At 41.8% G+C, this 19,945-nt stretch overlaps 1 long non-coding RNA gene and 1 pseudogene across 1 annotated transcript; one reads left to right on the top strand and one right to left on the bottom strand.

Moving 5' to 3' along the window:
- Nucleotides 1-340: 340 nt before the first annotated feature.
- LOC130859968 (uncharacterized) lies at nt 341-10,343 on the bottom strand. The gene is made up of 4 exons (XR_009055357.1): nt 10,247-10,343; nt 4,986-5,223; nt 4,092-4,547; nt 341-951 (listed from the first exon to the last, which is right to left on the bottom strand). It is a non-coding gene; the product is annotated as an uncharacterized LOC130859968 (long non-coding RNA).
- Nucleotides 10,344-11,354: 1,011 nt separating this feature from the next.
- Nucleotides 11,355-12,457, top strand: LOC130832758 (motile sperm domain-containing protein 1-like; annotated as a pseudogene).
- The last annotated feature ends 7,488 nt before the right edge of the window (nt 12,458-19,945 follow it).

The raw sequence follows: 19,945 nt of genomic DNA, 5'->3' as shown, positions 1-19,945 counted from the left end.
CTATTGTCCCCTGCCAGGAGCAATCTGTCCTTGTGTGGAACACGCAGAACCCTTGGGTTGGTTCTAGTCTGCTAGCATTTATGAAAGTCACCCTTCATTGTGGCTGTCTGTGTACGTGTCTATCACCCTTGCTAGAGTGTACATGTCTTGCATTCCCAGCCCGCTGCAAAGTCAAGACACAAAATTGAAACTTAGGACCAATGACAGCCCCACTATTGATATTTTCCCTGACAATCATGGGTATTAAATTCTCCTTGCCGGTTACTGGTATAGAGAGGTGTTCAATAGAAATGTCTCTCTCTCTTTTCTTAAAAAATATTTATTTATTTATTTTTGGCTGCATTGGGTCTTCGTTGCAGCCCATGGGATCTTCCATTGTTGCGCACATGGGCTTCTCTCTAGTTGTGGTGTGTGGGCTCCAGAGTGCATGGGCTCTGTAGTTGAGGCACATGGGCTTAGCTGCCCCACAGCTTGTGGGATCTTAGTTCCCTGACCAGGGATGGAACCCATGTCCCCTGCATTGGAAGGCAGATTCTTAACCACTGGATCACCAGGGAAGTCCCAACAGAAGTGTCTCTGATCATGGAAATATGTCTAGTGTGATTGATGTACTTTTGAATTTATCAAATTCTTTTTTTTTTCTTTTTTTTTTTGGCCACACAGCGTGGCTTGTGGGATCTTAGTTCCCCGATGACCAGGGATTGAACCAGGGCCCTCAGTAATGAAAGCACTGAGTCCTAACCACTGGACTGCCAAGGAGTTTCCTGATTTTATGAAATTCTAATGAACTAAAATGTACACTTCACTTGCCACATCTGTTGGACTGCTCAGGCCAGGTAACTCAGGTGACTCAATTCTGGCAAATGAAATACCAGGGCAGCCAGCTTTTTCTTCTGCAGGATTATGTCGCATCTGGGTGTGGTACCTGGGACTGTATGGCCATCCTGTAACCTGGAGAGGGGCACAGAGGACAGAGCTGACACCCTGAGGATGGCAGAGAGAGAGAAACGGAGAGAGTCTGAGCTGTGGACTCAGTCAACCTGGAGCTGCCCTACCTGGGACTTCCTCATGTGTGGGCAAGGACACTTTCCTCATTGTTTAAGCCATTTTGATTAGCGCTTTCTGCAAACTTCAGCCCAAAGCATCAAAAATGACAATGCTATTACGCTAATCAGGTGGAAAGAGGGGGCAGGATACACTATGTCCGATGGGATTTACAGACCTCTTGTAGAGACTGTTCAAAATATGCAAAAATGAAACCATTAGGGAATCACACATCTAAAGTATGAGTTTTTTTTCCAGGCAAAAGACAGGGTTTGTGAACTGTTGCTGAGTGAAAAACAAGAATTCTGCAGAGGATATCTGTGGCCTTGGTCTATTGAGGACTCCTTTTGCCCTTCCTTTCATTACCAATCCTATGTTCTGTGGGAAACTGTTCCTTGTGACTCAGAGAAGGGTGACCCAAAATGCCCTCGCCACAGGGCAGGGCCTGGCCAGCAGCATACATCATACCTCCAGCCACACTGTCTGTCTGAGGAATAGGCTCATGAATTTTCACTGAGCTTTGATATACGGGCGATACGGGCATTGAGAAAAAGGAGGGGTGTTCTTTTTTGGGTAGGGGCTGTGGTTTCCGCCCAGAGGAGAAAGTCCTTTGGAGTAAAGCCAGTCCTAGAACCCAGGGGGTGGGGAGGATAGACAGTCCGTTGACACTATCTGAGCCCCTGAGTGCAGCCATGCCTGGCACCCAAGTCCATCTTTGGACTTTTCATACGCATGAGCCAGTTTTGTCCCTGAAGTGCTTAGGCGGGTTTGCTTTGACTTCCTGTCACTTGCAGCTGAGAGAGTCCTGACTGATACAGTAGAGAACCAAACGAGGCAGGAGGGAAGTCCTGATCTGCCACAGATCAGAGTGGGGTCAGGTGAAGAAAGATGTGCAGAAGGTAAACATCTACTAGGGCGTCATGAGGCAGTTGGATGCTGGGAACAGCAGCTTGGTACCTGGACACGTATAGATTTGGGGCAAACTGCTCTGAGTTTTAACACCCGTTTATCCACTTACTTCACTGATAAATCTGAGAAAGCCATTTACACATTAAACCTGGGTCTCAGTTTTTCCATCTGTAAAATGGGAAAAGATGACATCTCACAAATCTGTTGGGAGAATTAAGTGGGATGATGTATATAAAATCCCTCACATAGAGCTTGGCAGACAGAGCTCCCTTAACTGGTGTTAATTCCCAGCACCCTAGAAAACAGGTACCAAAGTCGCTGCAATAAAAACATTCAAAGTGACTACTAACATTCCTTGGATATTCTTTGCTCCTCCCTGTTTCTGACTTTTATCTCTCGTTTGCTATGTGATCCTAGTAGTTTCAACTGAAAATAATACTCGTTGCCGTTATTTGAACCTGTACCTTCTTCTTGTGCTTTACATACACTATCTGTAACTGACAGTGATGATTCATATAGGACTTCTCTAGTGGTGCAGTGGTTAAGAAGCCACCTGCCAATGCAGGGGACATGGGTTTGAGCCCTGGTCCGGGAAGATCCCACATGCCACTGAGCAACTAAGCCCGTGCACCACAACTACTGAAGTCCGTGAGCTCTAGGGCCTGAGTGCCACAACTACGGAGCCCGCGTTCTGCAACTACGGAAGACCATGCGCCTAAAGCCCATCCTCAGCCACAAGAGAAGCCATCACACGGAGAAGCCCACACACCACAATGAGGAGTAGACCCCGCTTGCTACAGCTAGAGAAAGCCCACACGCAGCAATGAAGACCCAACACAGCCAAAAAAAAAAAAAAAAAGATTCATACATTATTCCTGACAACAATAATAAAGGAGGCAGCACCATGTCACAGGCCAGGAGAGAGAAGTGACTTGTCTGCACTATTAGTACATAAGGCAAAGCCAGGAGGGCATCTAGATGCACTTGGTGGGGGAAATGAAACCCTAAGGGCATTGTTTACCATTGGAATTTTTCTTTCTCAGGAGAATTATGAAAGACATACTGTTGTTTTGAATTTCAAACCACAGTTACCTGTGTAATTGAAGAAGGACTTTCCTGCTGTAAGTCCTTCAGTAGGAAAAAGTGGAAGCTGACCCAGTGAATGCCAGACTGAAGGACATATCCAATTACAGTTCTAACTGGGATATATGTAAGAGAACGTTCTTGAACTTCACACAGGCTGATCCAAAATTGAGCTTTCAGGTTACATTTAAAAGGAAGAGTTTTAGAATTCAAGCTAGAAAATGAGATTCATGCTAAACGGACTTTTCTTTCATTACTACAAAAATACAGACACCAAGCCCCAAATCAACCATTACCATCACCATCCCCTCCGTGCACCCCTACCCCAATCTGGTTTTTTTTTTTTTTTTTTTAATGTGGGTGGTCCTATTCTGATTAGCAGCGCCATCTTCATGAGGACATAAATGAAACTTTTTTTTTCCTATAGAAACACAAAAGTTGCCAAGACATGTGTGAGGATGTTTGTTGCAGCCTGTTTGCAAGAGCAAAAAAGTATTTATCTTTATTGCTGATGTCCAGTGACAAGGAGGTTATTTGAATAAATGGAACACTCTGGTCCAGCTAAAAAGAACAGATAGATTTTTATACACTGACACGAGAAAATGTGGACAATATAGTTATATGTTTTAAAAGTAAGTTGCAGAATGATATTTAGAATATAATCTCATTTATGGAAAAAACAAACAAAAAAAGCAAAAACAAAGCAAAGTATCTGCATGACGGAAAAGTCTAGAAGGGAGAATACCAATGTGTTATTAGTGGTTATTGGGTTTTGCTTTGGAGTGGGCCACAGAGGACTTTGGCTTTTCACTTGAAACATTTCTATATAATTATGAGGTTTTGGCTCAAAAAAAATTTTTTTTTTTTTTTAACAATGAGCCAGCGTTATTTCTATAGTCAAAAAATAAAGATTTTTAAACTTTACCACCCATTTGGTCAATACCTAAGAGGACAGGCTAAGCTATTAAATGATGTTGTTGTGAAAGTTAGTCTCTATATTCCATGACCTTTGTCCTGTGTTTATTTGCATCACCCAGAATGGTTTTTCTACTCACTGACTTTTGAAGACGTTTGCCCCTTATCTGACAGACCGCTGGGCTGGCTGTGGGGGCACAGCTGCTCTCCCTCTGGCTGTGCCAGCTTCTCCTCTGCTTGTTTTCTCTGTCTTAACTCAGAATGAGCCAGCCAGGATGTTGCAGCTACCAGGTTCTTTCCCACCTTTAAAGTTTCCATGTCACATCTGTAGTCCCCAAGTGGAATTAAAAAGCAAGATTAAATGAAAAGAAACCTTTCTTACATATTTAGATAAAATACTTCCTTTACCTTATTCTTTAGCATTTCTTCTGCATCTGCCTCTTGTCAAATGCTGTGCTAGGTGGGGCATGGTCTCTGTGCTCAGGGCACACAAAGCATCCTGGTAGAGATAGACAGGTAGGCAGCAACAGTGACAATACAAGGTGACAACTGTATCGCTGCTTTCTCAGCATCCGAATGTGTGTCTCCACTAGGTGCTGGGGGTACAAAGATAAATAAGACAGGGTCCCTGACCTAGAGGTTTACAGTCTAAGCAGTACTGTCCAACAGAAATATAATGGAAGCCACATAGGTAATTTAAATTTTTCTATTAGCCCCATTAAAAAGTAAAAAGAAATAGGTGAAATTAATTTTAATCAGTTATTTAATTTAACCCAATTTATCTAGCATATTGTCATTTCAACATGTAATCGATATAAAAATTATCAATGAGATATTTTACGTTATTTTTTCCACATTAAGCATTTCACATGTGGTATGTAGCTTATAAGACATCTCCATTCAGACCAGACCCAGTTTAAGTGCTCAGTAGCCACATATGGCTGGTGGCTACCATATTGGATGGGGCAGATCTAAGGAGAAGATGAGCTTATTAACATATCATTCCACATATCGAAAGCTCCCCAAGGTTGTACCTAGGATATTGTGGGTGACAGACCTCACTCCTGGGCTGGGATGTGTGGGGGAAAAGGTAATGGTCAGGGAAGGCTTCTTGGAGGAAGCAGTACACAAACAGAGGTAGCCAGATGCATGATAGGAAGACCATGTCCAGAAGGTGGAACAGGCAGCCTGAAGATGGGCTCAGTGGCTTCAAACACTGCAGTGTGAGCAGGGTTCATCACTAGTTTGGTGATTACAGCTTAACAAGTGAATCTGAAAAACATTAAAAACAAAAAAGTGAAACCTTTAGTGAGCAGGAATGAGGTAGAAAGGAAGGACAGAAGAAGGGCCAGCAGAGAAGAAAGCTTTTCTACTCAAAGCGGAAGTCTTCATGAGACAGGAAAGATGAGGCGCACTGTGTCAGGTGGTGCCCAGTTAGTGGCAGGCAGGCTGGATTTTGGCCACCGCTCAGCCCCTCATCCGGGCCTTTTGTGGACTGCGTGGTCTGCACACCGTCCCTGGCAGCCCTCTGCTGTTCTGTCATCCTGCAGCCTCTCCAGCTGGACTGTTTTGCCACATTTACTTGAGAATAAGTGCACTGGAGCTGGTTGGAGGATGTGACGTTGATCTTTTTTTCAGGGTTTGTCCAGAAGCATAAGCTCCTACCCATGCCCGAGCCTTGCTGCTTGCCACACAAGGCCAAGTGAAATGGACAGTCTCTGCCTTCTAGGGGTTTATCTGCCCAAACATTAACGTGAAAGGTGAAACATGAAACGCGCACTGCCGTTGAAAGGGCACCTGTGCCTGCAGGTCTGTGGCATGAACACCACCCATGCTCAGCATGTGTCCAGGCTGTGGACATCTCAGCAGGACACGTAGCCACCGTGCAACCTTGGACAAGTCACCTTGCCTCTTCGGGCTTCCTCTGCTCTGTGAAAGAAGGGGTTGGGACAGATGACAAAGCTCATAGATGTTGTGATTAGGGATCTGCAACAAACGCGAGCAGATCTGCACTCAGCAAACTGTGCCCCAGCCTGTCCCCACCCCAACCCTCATCCCCAGCCCCCCGTGACACACACAAACCTGAACGCTTTGTCCTCCCAAACTCACCTGCGCAACCTGCTGGCTGAAACCCAGGGAAATCTGGTTTCAGATACGTATGTCCTTATGCAACAGCTTGCACCCAGTTTACACTGCTGGTGCTTTAAGAAACACAATATTGGCAAAATGGATTATGCTCCAAATGATTCCTGGGAACTGAACAGACCAGTTTGGTTAGAAGCCCGAAGCACCTTCTCTAAGGGCCTGGACTCTCCCTCCTGCTCGCCCTTCACTGGGATGCGATGGATGACAAGCCAGGAGTCAGGTTAGGTCACAGGATGGAGAGTCTTAACTAGCTGAAGCTGCCTGGGACAGCTCCAGCATATCCATGCCTTGGCTCAGCTCACTGGTGCTTTAATAATGCAATAATAACTGGCTTCTAAAGCACACAAAGGCTTTTGGAACACTGGAGATAAAAGCGACTTTGTTCTGTTCTTGCCCAGTACAGTAGACATCCATAGGTGTTCCCACAGAAACTGGCCACTTGGCTGTCACTGTTGTCGGATTCCCCCCTCCCCCCTTCTTGCTTACTGAGAAGCTACAGATAGCATAGAAGGAAAATGGCATCCAGAAAATGCACTTGAAAAAAAGCAGATAAGGGAAGAGCGTATTGGAAAGCTGGGTGCGCTTTCTGCTGAGCTCTTCTCTTCCCTGAGACTGTTGGTCCCTGCAGGATGCTGCATCCCCTTCATCCAAAAGTCATCGTGGGCCCCGTGTGAGGCTTAATGTAGTCAGAGCGTGGGCGGCTGCTGAGACAAAGCCGTTTCTCCTCCCTGCTCCGCATTTGGGCTGCATCGTGCCTGCTGGAGCAGGCAGCCCCACACCTCACTCTCCCTGCCACAGCAACCCTGCCTGCCCGCATCTTTCCTAGCCTGTCTCCTCCCCTCCCACTAACCCCCTCCCTCCGCAACACAGATACTTTATATAGCTGGCTTCTTCACCCCCCACTGTCTTTTCACTTTACTCCTAATGTAGAGTCCAAACCAAGAGCTAGGCTGCAGGTGGGACTCACCCAGACTGCCCCACCTCTGCCTCTTAGACCTGAGAATAAGAAACAAAAGCCCAGAGAGCAAAGTGTTGGGCGAGGAAACACAGCTGGAGCCATTTTGGAAACTACTAATTTCTATGCTTATTGCTGTGTGTGTGTAACAACAATCGTTTTGCAAGCTCAGTTATTTCAAGGAAGATGGGTCCTGTGAACTGCATGGGGCACAACTTACTTATCTAAGCTGTCTTTTGGGTTTAGGTATGCAAATTTGGGAATGGCTGCTAGGGCAGAACAAAATGACCTTGGGGAATCTGAGAAGGAGAAAGAGGATCCAGGAGATTAGACTGGGGGACGGGCTGAAAGACCCCTGGTGGCTGTCCAGCAAAGGAGGGTTTTTTCAGAACATAATGTCTGGTTGTTTGTTTCTTCTTTTTAATTGTTTGCTGTGGGGTGTGCAATGCACGTTTCCTCACGAAACTGTCAGGAGATTCTCCGCTGTTCATTAAAGTGATGTGAGTGAATTTGGGGTGAGTGGGGTGCATTTAAAGAGCTGCTGAGATCTGAGCTCATTGTTTTTTTTGGAAATACATATTTATTTAGTTAGTTGCAGCATGCAAACTCTTCGTTGTGGCATATGGGATCTAGTTCCCTGACCAGGGATCAAACCCAGGCCTGCTGTGTTGGGAGCGCAGAGTCTTAGCCACTGGACCTCCAGGGAAGTCCCTGAGTTCATGTTGGCGTGGTGTGAAACAGACAGCTGGTGCAAATGCCTAGTTGAGAGGGTGAGGAGACAGCTGACATCCGGGTTCTATGTGGAAGTCCATAGGGGCCGGGCAGCCCTTGTCATAATGGGCCCATTTAGAACTGCACATACATAGGTTTGCACGTGGAAGTCACATTCACTGATCTTATAGCTACTGCCAGTCCTTTAGGAAGAGATGCAGCATTTTTCACAGCTGTGTGCCAGACCAGAGGTCTTTGGCTCTCTTTCTCAGCTGCTAGGCTATCTGAGTGGAAGCCTCTCTCAGTCCATCCTAATGGGTAGTTCTGCTTCCCAGCACTGGCTGGTTTCCTGTTCTTCTCTCAGCCATACGTCACCCATACATGTTCAATCCATCATGGCAGGACTGGGACAAGCAGGCTTCAATGCTGGCAAATGGAATATCTTCCAAAACCTTCAAGACTTTCCAAATACCATGCCAATGGTATCTTTTTCCTGTTCCAAACTGCTGAGGTTTCCGAATGCCTATGCTATCAAGTGTAAAGTCTTGATCCTGTTTTTCCAAGTTGTGTACTTTCCGGCCTTAACTCACATTCATGCATTCATTCATTTGCCAAAATAGCAATTTTGCTTATTCACAATTGAAGATGTTCAAGTCACTTTTATCTCCCAGCTAAAAAATAAAAGAAAATCCCTTTCCACCCTTCCCTGAGTAGTCCATGAGAAAGTCAATCTTTGTGTACCATGCGTACTGACCTGGGCTCCCGGAATTCTCCTCCCCTCCACTCTGCTTCGTTGAATCTATTTCAGTTTAGCTCTCAGGTTGCAAGGAACAGCATTCAAAAAAATGACCAGAAAAAGAAGGTCAAGGAGTAAGGCTACAACATAGATTTGGACTGCAGGCGACACGACTTTAAATTCCAAGGTGGCTTCAGGGACCAGCTGATGCACCTTTCTTGCCTCAGTGGCAAGGGCTCTCTTTTCCTTTGCCATTGCCACTTACCTTGAGTGCTGGCTCCTTTACTGACAGCTGGTTCTGTCTGCTCCTATTTTCTGTTTCCTCGTGCTTTTGACTTACACACGGCCCTGACTTGCCTTGAACTTCCCAGCCCCAGCTTTACCTGAAGCTAATGCATGAGGCAAGTCTTTTAGCAACTGCCTGTGTTGCCAGATCTCCCATTTTGGCTTCCCAATTTCAGATTCCAAAAGGGACTCTAACTGACATAGCTCATCTTTTTATGCTGATCCAAGTCATAGATCTCAGCGTGCTCAAGGAAGAACTGCCTTTACATCAGCTTTCTCGGGTCAGGTCAGTCAACCTTGGTTGGTAGACAAGGGTCCAGTTCCATCAGTGGAGACCGGAGTTGGGGTGTTTCCACATGGGCACTTTCACGTGTGAGCTGGCACAGCCTCTGTTACAATGACGTTAAAGCCCAGCTCAGGTCATATCTCCTTGGTATTTCTCTTCTCAGTTACTTCCTCACTTATTTGGTACTTACAATATTGTATTTTTAGTTATCCTTGCTTGTGCATTTGTCCTTTGTCACCCAGATGATAAATAGCTTAAGGTCTGAGATTCTTAAAACAGAAGCCTAAGAACCTTACAATCAAGGCTAAATGACCACCCAACCCGAATTCTTTTTTTTTTTTTCAACTCGATTTCTTAATAGCATTGTGATTTTAAATATTCTCTACTGCTGTCCCTGGAAATCACTGGAACATTTAAAGAATTGCAACCATTTAGAATTTACATTTGTTTCTCAAAATTCTTCATGTCTGGAGGTGTCATGAAAATTCCATGTCACAATTTTTGAATTTGAAAATATGTGTGCAGGGACTTCCTAGGTGGCACAGTGGTTAAGAATCCACCTGCCAATGCAGGGGACACAGGTTCGAGCCCTGGCCTGGGAAGATCCCACACACCACAGAGCAACTAAGCCCACGTGCCACAGCTATTGAGCCCGCACTCCAGAGCCTGTGAGCCACAACTATTGAGCCCGCATACCACAACTACTGAAGTCCACTTGCCTAGAGCCCGTGTTTGGCAACAAGAGAAGCCACTGCAATGAGGAACACGGCGCACCACAATGAAGAGTAGCCCCTGCTCGCCACAACTAGAGAAAGCCTGTGTGCAGCAATGAAGACCCAATGCAGCCAATAAATAAATAAATAAACTTATATTAAAAAAAAAGAAAATATGGGTGCAGTGTTCATAAGGGATAGATGACTTCTCTAAAGGTGGTAATGGAGGGCAACTGACACATTGGAGACAGGTTACAGAAACAGAATAAGTTAGACTTGGCGATTGTGGCTATAGGGGATAAGGAAGAGTGGTATCTATTAATAGAGGCACCCGATAGGGCTTGGGTGATTGGGTGGAAAATGGGAAGGGAATTGTAAATTTAGAAAATGGGAAGAAGTTTGCATGTGATTCATATTTTATAGACCTTCAACATTAAGTCAATAAATATTTATTTAATACCCACCCTCTGCCAGTCACTCTCTGCCAGGATGGGTGGCACCAAGGTGAATAAGACACAGTTCCTGCCATCAAGGTGTTCTGTCCAGAGCGGGAGATAGCTGTGGAAATAAAAATTATAATAAAGTATGATAAGTACTATAAGGAAGAGAGAACTGTGGTATATATATAGTGGTAGACCAAGACTTCTTCTTTATGACCTTCTTGGGAAGGTCATAAAAATTTTAACAGAGGGGGAGATACTTGAGAAGCATCAGGAAGGATGACCAGGTGATTAGGGAGGGCATTCTTGCTATCAGAAACACCATTTGAAATGTGTTGGGTATATTCAGAGGAGTGATAGGAAATGAAGCAAAGATCAGTTACTGGAGAAACAAGTCAGGCTAATGAGTTCAGATTTTATTTTACAGGGAAGAGGGAGTCATTGAAGAATTTTAGCATGGCAGCAAGGAAAGGAGATTTGAGCTTATGAAATGATCACTCAGGCAGCAGTGTGCTGTGTGAATTTGATGGGAATGAGACAGGAGGCCAAGCCAGTGGCTAGGAGATTATTGCGATAGTTCATAAAAGAGATGAGGAATGCTTCATCTTAGGGAGTTGCAGTAGTGATGGAGAGAAGTGAAGGCTGGAAAGACATTACAGAAATAGAATGCATAGAGCCTGGTGACTCACTGAATGGAGGAGATGTGGAAGAAGGAGGAGTCTTGGGTAACTGGGCCAGTGTTGATAATAATAACTAGACCCAAAAATATAGAAGTTGGTTTGGACAAACTAATCATCTCTACTAGACTGCTGTTTCCTTAAGAACAGGGACTATGTCTTGTTTGTTGTCACATTACCTGTGCCTAGGGATTAGAGAATTTTGAGCATGTGAGTTTGAAATATCTGAGGGATATCCGGGTAGACACATCCAGTACTTAGCTTTGAAATTCAAGAGATAGATGTAAGCTAGAGAGACACATTTGGGAATCATCTTATGTAATGGTGGGTGAGCTCATTCAGGGAGACTATAGAGAGAGATGAGAAGGGAGTGGCGGAGAGAATGTTGGGTAATGCAATAGTTAAGGGGAAGGTTGAAGCAGAGAAGCCATCTGTAAAACTAGGAACATGGTGTCATGGAAGCCAACGTGGAGAGAGTATTCAAGCCTGGTAGAGGTCAAGCACATCAGTGGCCATCAGGAGCTTAGAGCTCCCAGCTAGTGTCAGTCCAGTCATTCCAGTTCAGGCCATTGGTTCTGGTCTTAGAATCATCAACTGCCTTCTCATCAAAGCCAGTCCTTCCAGGTATAGTCCCAGGTCCATAGTCTCTGTTTTCTCAACCAAGGAGTCACAGTGGTAAGCGACTGAATCTGCCTTACTTTTCACACGTTGTGATGGTTAAGTGAGATAATGTGTCAGCAGCTCTCAAAAACATTTGGTTTCATCCTCCAGGGCGGCGAGAGGTGGCATTTGAGTCCTCCGGTATTCCAGCAGGCAGTGCAGCCTAGAGATGCTGACAAAGGACCAGAGGGAGCAGTCGCAGCTGCTTTCCGAGGAGCCAGTGTTGCCGAGATTGCCAAAATGCTTTGGAGTTTTTAACTGATTTTAAGAAAAGCCCCAAATAGATTTGAGACTGTAAAAACTGAAGCCGCAGCAAGGGGGATTCAGTGCCTGTGCACCAACAAAAAAGACAGCCAGAGTTAGTGGAAGGAAATCTTCCTGTCTTTGTGTTTTCCACAGAGCTAATCTTTTATGCAGATGACCAGTCAACACATAAGCAAGTGTTGACCCTGTATAATCCCTATGAGTTTGCCTTAAAGTTCAAAGTGTGATTCGTCATAGAGATGTTCGATCCTGTCACTATGGTGTAACAGACAAATTCCGTCTCCAAGTTTCCGAGCAAAGCCAGAGGAAGGCTTTAGGAAGGAAAGAAGTTGTGGCTACTCTTCTCCCGTCGGCAAAAGAACAACAAAAGGAAGAAGAGGAAAAAAGAATAAAGGAACATTTAACTGAAAGTTTATTTTTTGAGCAGTCGTTTCAACCAGAAAACAGAACTGTCTCCTCAGGACCTAGTTTACTAACTGTCTTCCTGGGAGTGGTGTGTATTGCAGTTCTGATGTTTCCCACACTGGGGGATGTGGAATCACTGGTGCCTCTCTACCTCCATTTAAGTGTGAATCAAAAATTAGTGGCTGCTTATATCTTAGGCCTTATCACAGTGGCTATACTGAGAACATGAGCATGGAATTCAGTTGACTTCTGAAGTAAATTTATCTTGAACATATGAATGTGGACTACCTTTTATCTCTATTTCACCCTATTAACATGCTACAAACTATTGAATGACTTACAATCATTGCAAATGTATACATATATTTTAAATTACTCTATAATTTTATTCCAAGGACTCCAGCACATTAGGTTACAGACAGCAAGGCGGCTTCTGAGTGACACTTAGGAAATTATTTGAAGAAATTCTTTTTGTATCTAAGCCTACCATGAAAAAGACTTTAATTAAGACATTTGTTATTTTCTCATCTTTTTTCTAATTCACTTTGTTGAGGTCATGTGTCCTTTGAAGTTAAAGGCCTGAAAGAGCAAGCTGACCAGCCTAAAAATAAAATCATGTTTATTTCCTAAAAAAAAAAAAAAAATTTGGTTTCAGGACCCCTTTATACTCTTAAAATTTATCAAGAGGTGGAAAAAGCTTTTGTTTAAATGTGTTTTATCTATTAATATTTACCATATTATAAATTAAAACTGAGAAATTTAAAAAAACTCATTTAAAATTAATAATAATAAACCATTATATGTTAACATAAAGGACATATTTTATGAGCTATCACTATATTCTCAAAAACAACTTAGAAGGATAGCATGATTTTACGGTTTTGCAAATGTCTTTAACCCTTGACTTAATAAATTCTTGTACCTACTTCTGCATTCTATCTGTTATGATATCACATGCCATGTAACCTCTAGAAAATTCTACTGTATTCTTGTGAAAGGATGAGAGCTAAAAAGGGCAAATAACATCTCGGTATTATTACAAAAATAGGTTTGTCTTTGAGGACCCCTGAAAGTGTTTCAGGAAAACTCAGGCATCCTCAGCCCATACTTTAAGAATCACTGATGTATGTAAATGTACTTTGAAAGTTAGAAAGTCCATACAAAGGTGCTATAATCACCCTGCAAATCTATACTCTAGAATCAGAGGGGTCTTTCTCATGTGGCTATAATTTGTCCCCAGAGAAGCATTATGTATGAGTAATGTTGCTCCCAACAGGTACTTAGAGGTACATAATAGAGAAACAGTTTCCAGCCCATATTTTTACTTTCTCCTTCCTGAGAATTAAATTAAAACATGTAAATGAGAATGTGTTATAAAAATGCAGGGTGTTAATCCAAATTTTATTGTTTTAAGTTAAGATCTTATTATCCTCAGGCCAACCAGGAAGAAAAAATAATTAAAATATACACACACATATGTATGTAAATGTGTTTACACATCTATGTATTTCTCTCTCTCTCTCCCCCAGCACTTCTCCCTCTCCTCTGTCTCTCCATCGTCTTCTCGGAGAAAGAGAGAGCATGCACGCAAGGGAATGTTTTATGCTAGAAAATTTCTATTTAACACAAAATAAGGCAATAATGAAGGCACAAAGGAACAAAAAATCCATAAGGCATACTGAAAAAAAAATAGCAAAAGGACAAATGAAACCTTATCTTATCAGTAATTAATTAAATGTAAATGGACTAAAACTCCAATAAAAAAGCAGAGGTTGGAAAAATGGATGGAAAACCTCAGTTCAACTATATGCCATCTATAAAAGACATACTTTACATTCAAAGACACAGATAGGTTGAAAGTGACAGGATGGAAAAAGATATAACACACCAACAGTACCCAAAAGAGAGCTGGAATGGTTATACTAATATCACACAAATAGACTTTAAGACAAAAATTGTTACTGAGACATTTCATAATAATAAAGACTATAGTGGAAATTAATGAAAATTAGAATTAAAAAAAGCATCAGAGAAAATCAATGAAACGCAAGGTTGTTTCTTTGAAGGCCAACAAAACTAACAAACGTTTAGCTAGGCTGACCAAGAAAAAAAATAAAGGCTCAAATTACTAAAATCAGGAATAAAAGATTAGGCATCACTACCAATCTTACAGAAATACAAAGGATGATAAAGGATTACTATGAACAGTTGTATGCCAACAAATTAGATAATACAGACAAAATGAACAACTTCTTATAAAGCTACAAATTACTTAAACTCAAGAATAAATAGATGAGATTGCAGTTTATTGTATGTCAAAAGAAAAAAAAAAGAATAAATAGATGGGGACTTCCCTGGTAGCGCAGTGGTTAAGAATCTGCCTGCTAGTGCAGAGGACATGGGTTCGTTCCCTGGTCTGGGAAGATCCCACATGCCGTGGAGCAACCAAGCTGTGCCCTACAACTACTGAAGCCTGCGTGCCTAAAGCCTGTGCTCTGCAACAAGAGAAGCCGCCGCAATGAGAAGCCCATGCACCGCAACAAAGAGAAGCCCCTGCTCCCCACAACTAGAGAAAGCCCGAACGCAACAACGAAGACTCAGTGCAGCCAATAAATAAATAAATAAATAGGTTCAGAACAAACTGATCTTTAAAAATAAAGAATATATGATCTACATAGATCTATAATATATAAAGATATCAAATTATTAAAAAAAAAACAAACTTCCCACACTCAGAAAAGCTGAGGCCTAGATGACGTCATTGAGGAATGCTAAAAAATCTTTAAGGAAGAATTAACACAAATGATTCACAAACTCTCACCCTAAAAAACAGAACAGAAGGGAATACTTCATAACTCATTCAATGAAGCTGATACTACCCTGATATCAAAATCAGACAGACATTGCAGCAAAAGAAAGTTATAGGCCAATATCTCTAAAATATAGATGGAAAAGTCCTCAACAAAGTACTAGCAAACTGAGCCAGCCATATAAAAATCATACATGTGATCAAGTAGGATTTATCCTGAGAATACAAAAGTGGCTTAACATATGAAAATCAATTAGTATAATACACCGTTCCATAGAATAAAGGACAAAAGCTACATAATTACCTCAATAGATGCAGAAAAAACATTTGACAAAATCTAATGTGCTTTCATGATAAAAATACTCAACAAACTAGGAATAGAAGGGAATGTCTTCAATCTACTAAAGACCTTCTATGAAAAATCCACAACAAACACCACACTTAATGGTGAAATACTGAAATCTTTCCCCTAAGATCAGGAACAAGGCACGTTCTACTGCCACTTCTATTCAACATTGTAGTGGAGGTTCTAGCCAGAGAAATAAAGCAAGAAAAAGAAATAGAAGGGATTCAGATGGAAAAGAAGGAAGTAAAAATATCTTTTTCTTGCAGATGACATGGGCTTGTATATAAAGAATCCTAAAGAATCCAATCAAATAAAAATTATTAGAATAAACGACTTCAACAAAGTTGCAGGATATGAGATACAAAATCAATTCTATTTTTATACATTAGCACTGAACAGTTCAAATTAAGAAAGTGTAAAGAAAAACACACTCTTTCTGTGTGTTTCCTTTACTCTCACACTATCACCACACCACTCTTGACACTTCCAGTCACCAAATGTATATGAGGGGTGTCCCGATTCCAAACAATTCTGTGATACTAGCTGGGTGTCCTACAATTTAATTCAATTGTGATACCATCTACCCGGAGATGGTGTCAGATCCCATAGGTTAAGGGTTCAGTCCTACAATACTGCTCCCTCCCCTACTCCAGATGCCAATTGTACACCCAGGTTGTTACCTGTACCTCTGAACAACTGGCTGTAGACCACAGATTTCACAACCTCCTCCTTGGGTTAGATAATTTGCCAGCGTGGCTCACAGAACCCAGGAAAACATTTTACTTACTAGATTTCCTGCTTATTATAAAAGAATACAACTTAGGAACAGCCAGGTGGAAAAGATGCCTAGGACAAGCTATGTTGGAAAGGGTGTGGAGCTTTCATGCCTTTTCTGAGCTCTCCACTCTCCCAGCACCTTTGCCTATTCACCAACTCGGAAGCTCTCTAACCACATCTTTTGGGGATTTTGTGGAGACTTAATTACACAGGCATGGTTGATTTAAATCATTGGCCACTGATGACTGATTCAACCTCCAGTCCCTCTTCCCCACTAGAGGGTGGGGAGTAGGGCTGAAAGTTGCAGCGTTCTAATCATGGTTGGTTCTCCTGACAAGCAGCCCACATCTAAGGGGCTTTCCAAGTGTCCCCTCATTACCGTAAGTGGTTGAAAGGGGCTTATGAGTAACGAGATACTCATTTTACTCATCTCTCTGAAGCCACATCAGGAACTGAAGACAAAATCCAAATATTGTAACAAAAGATGTCCCTATTATTCTAACTACTTAGGAAATTACAAGGGTTTGGGGAGCCATTTACAACAGCATCAGAAAGAATGAAATACTTAGGACTAAATTTAACAAAAGTAGTGTAAGACTTATATACTGAAAACTATAAAAATCACTGAAAGAAATTAGAGAAACCCAAATAAGTGGAAAGGCATTCAAGGTTCATGGATTGGAAGACTTAATATTGTTAAGATGGCAGTACTTCCAAAATGGATCTATAGATTCAGAGCAATCCCACTCAAAATCCTAGCTGCTTTCATTTTTTCTTTGCATATATGGACAAGTTGATCCTAAACTTCCCATGGAAATGCAAGGGACTCAGAATAGCCAAACTGATCTTGAAAAAGAACAATATAGCTGGAAGACTCACACATCCCAATTTTAAAACTTACTATAATGCTACAGGAATCAAGATAGTGCAGTACTGGAATAAGGATAGACATAGAGATCAGTGAAATAGAATTGAGTCCATAAATAATCCCTTACATTTACAGTCAATTGGTTTTTGACAAGATTGTCAAGTCAATTCAATGGGGAAAGAATAGTCTTCAACTAATGGTGCTGGCGCAGCTGGATATTTACATGCGAAAGAATGAAGCTGGATACTGACCTCACATCATATATAATAGTTAACTCAAAATGGATCATGAACTTAAATATAAGAGCTAAAAATATACAACTCTTAAAAGAAAACATGTGTAATCTTTACGATCTTGCATCAGGCAATTTTTTTTAGATGTGAAATTAAGAGTACAAGTAACAAAAGAAAATCTAAATTGGACTTTACAAAAAGGAAACACATTGGTGTTTAAAAGGATGCTGTCAAAAAAGTGAAAAGATGACCGTGAGCCACAACTATTGAGCCCACATGCTACAACTACTGAAGCCCATGTGCCTAGAGCCCGTGCTCCGCAACAAGAGAAGCCACGGCAATGAGGAGCCTGCACACCACAACAAAGAGTATCCCCCACTCACCGCAACTAAAAGAAAGCCTGCACACAGCAAAAAAGACCCAACACAGACAATAAATAAATAAATAAATAAATTTGGAAAGAAAAAAAAAAGAATCTGCCTGCCAATGCAGGGGACACAGATTCGATCCCTGGGCCAGAAAGATCCCACATGCTGCAGAGCAACTAAGCTCATGGACCACAAATACTGAGCCCGCGTGACCCAACTACTGAAGCCCTTGCATCTAGAGCCCATGCTCTGCAACAAGAGAAGCCATTGCAATGAGACACCCACACACAACAAAGAGTAGCCCCCACTCTCTGCAACTACAGAAAGCCTGCGTGCAGCAATGAAGACCCAAGACAGCCAAAAATAAATAAATAAATAAATACATAAAAAAAAAAAAAGAAAAAAAGAACTGCCCTATTCTGGCAATTCCTCACAAAGCTAAACATACAGTTACCATATGACCCAGCAATTCCACATCTAAGTATATACCAAGGGAAATGAAAATGTTGGTCCATACAAAGCTTGTTCCCAAATGTTCATAGCAGCATTATTCATAATAGCCAAAATCTCTTAACTGATATATCTCTTAACTGATATACGAGTAAATAAAATACAGTATATCCATACAATGGGATATTATTTGGCCATGAAAAGAACGAAGTGCTGATACATATTACAATGTGAATGAAACTTGAAAACATTTTGGTGTAAGTGAAAAAAGCCAGACGCAAAAGGCCACATACTGAATGACTGTAGTTATATGAAATATACAATAGGGTAAAATCACAGAAACAGAGTAAATAAGTGGTTTCCAGGAGTGAAAGGACCTGGAATGGGCAGTGACTACAATGGTCAGGGAGTCTCTTTCTGTGATGATGAAAATGTTCTGGAATTAGTGGTGATGGTTGCTAAACTTCGTGAATATATGACAAACCACTGAATTGTACATTTTAAAAAGGTGATTTTTTGGTATATGACATTTCAATAAAGCAGTTATTTCAAGAAATGCTGGATTTTTGCTTTTATCATGAATACTATCTTCCATTTCCTTCCAATCCACTCACCAGACTTTTTGATAAAATTTACACAAATCCTAGGAGTCTAGAAGTTTGCTTCCATAGAGCCTCAGTCTCCTCTTTAATTTGGACTGTGGATGGAAACGCCAGTGAAGATGGCCCTAGGAAATGGGTCAGAAAATGGCGTTTAAATCATGCTTCTGTCTTTTACTGGCTCGTTGACCTTGGGCAAGTCACATTGCTTCTCTGAGCCTCAGGTTCCTAATCTGAGAATATAAATGACCCTGACCCTATACATCTCCCAGAGTTTTAAGTGTCAGCAGATACCCTGTTAATGAGAAAGTTTACTAAACTGTAAGCACTACACAAATATGTCTTTGTGACTGGGATCTCCGTGCTTAATGTCAGGGTGGACAGATTGTGAAGGGAGATATTACCACTGTCCCAGACAACTTTAATCACAATCCCAAGGAAGAACTGCAAAATCTCAAGTCTTATTATAGTTGTCGCCTTAGGCTGTCTGGGAACAATGGTGATATTCTCCAGTGCCCAAGAGTCTGTGGTCATTATTATGTGTTTATTTAGATGACCTTCCTTTTAAGGATTTTCTCTTGTCTGACCTACTGTTTTGCTTTTTTGTTTTTGTTTATTTTGGTGTTTATAAGCATCGTTTATTAAAGCACAGCATTCTTGAGCTTTGGTCGAATGTTGAGAGGCATGAATTAAAGGTTTACCTAACAGAGTCATCTCCAGCTGTCTTCCTAGAAGCAGCACAGTGCACAGCACAGACTTTAATGTCAGCCCTATCTGGGTTTAAGTTCCAGTTTTACCACTTCTTGCCATGAGACCTCGGGCAAATGTTATTGCTTAATGCCTCTGAGCCTCGGTTTCTTCATCTGTAAAATAGAGATTTCCAACTTTGTTGTTACAGGGAGCAAAAGAGACAATGTTAGCACAAGGTCAAACACATAATAAGAAGCTAATAAATCTGGTCATTATTACTGGGCCCAGACAATGAGTAATCAAGGTCAACTTCTCACCCAAGGGGTGAGGTTAACAAGGCTGGCTTTGGGCAAACTGAAAGGAAGAGGCTCTGACAGTTATCTATTGCCTACTCAGTGCTGAGTAACTTTCCATGTGCTCTATCACTTGATCCCCACAAGCCTGAAATATGGGTTTTAATTCATATTTACACGTGACAAAACAGAGCCTCAAATATATCACATAGTAGTCTAAGGTAACAGAGTGTGGAATCCAGGTTTGACTGGTTCCCAAGTCAAGCGTCTTTCTTTCATTCTGT

Source organism: Hippopotamus amphibius, chromosome 1 (assembly GCF_030028045.1).
Source record: "Hippopotamus amphibius kiboko isolate mHipAmp2 chromosome 1, mHipAmp2.hap2, whole genome shotgun sequence".
Lineage (NCBI taxonomy): Eukaryota > Metazoa > Chordata > Mammalia > Artiodactyla > Hippopotamidae > Hippopotamus > Hippopotamus amphibius.
This window is presented reverse-complemented; position numbering and strand designations above follow the sequence as displayed.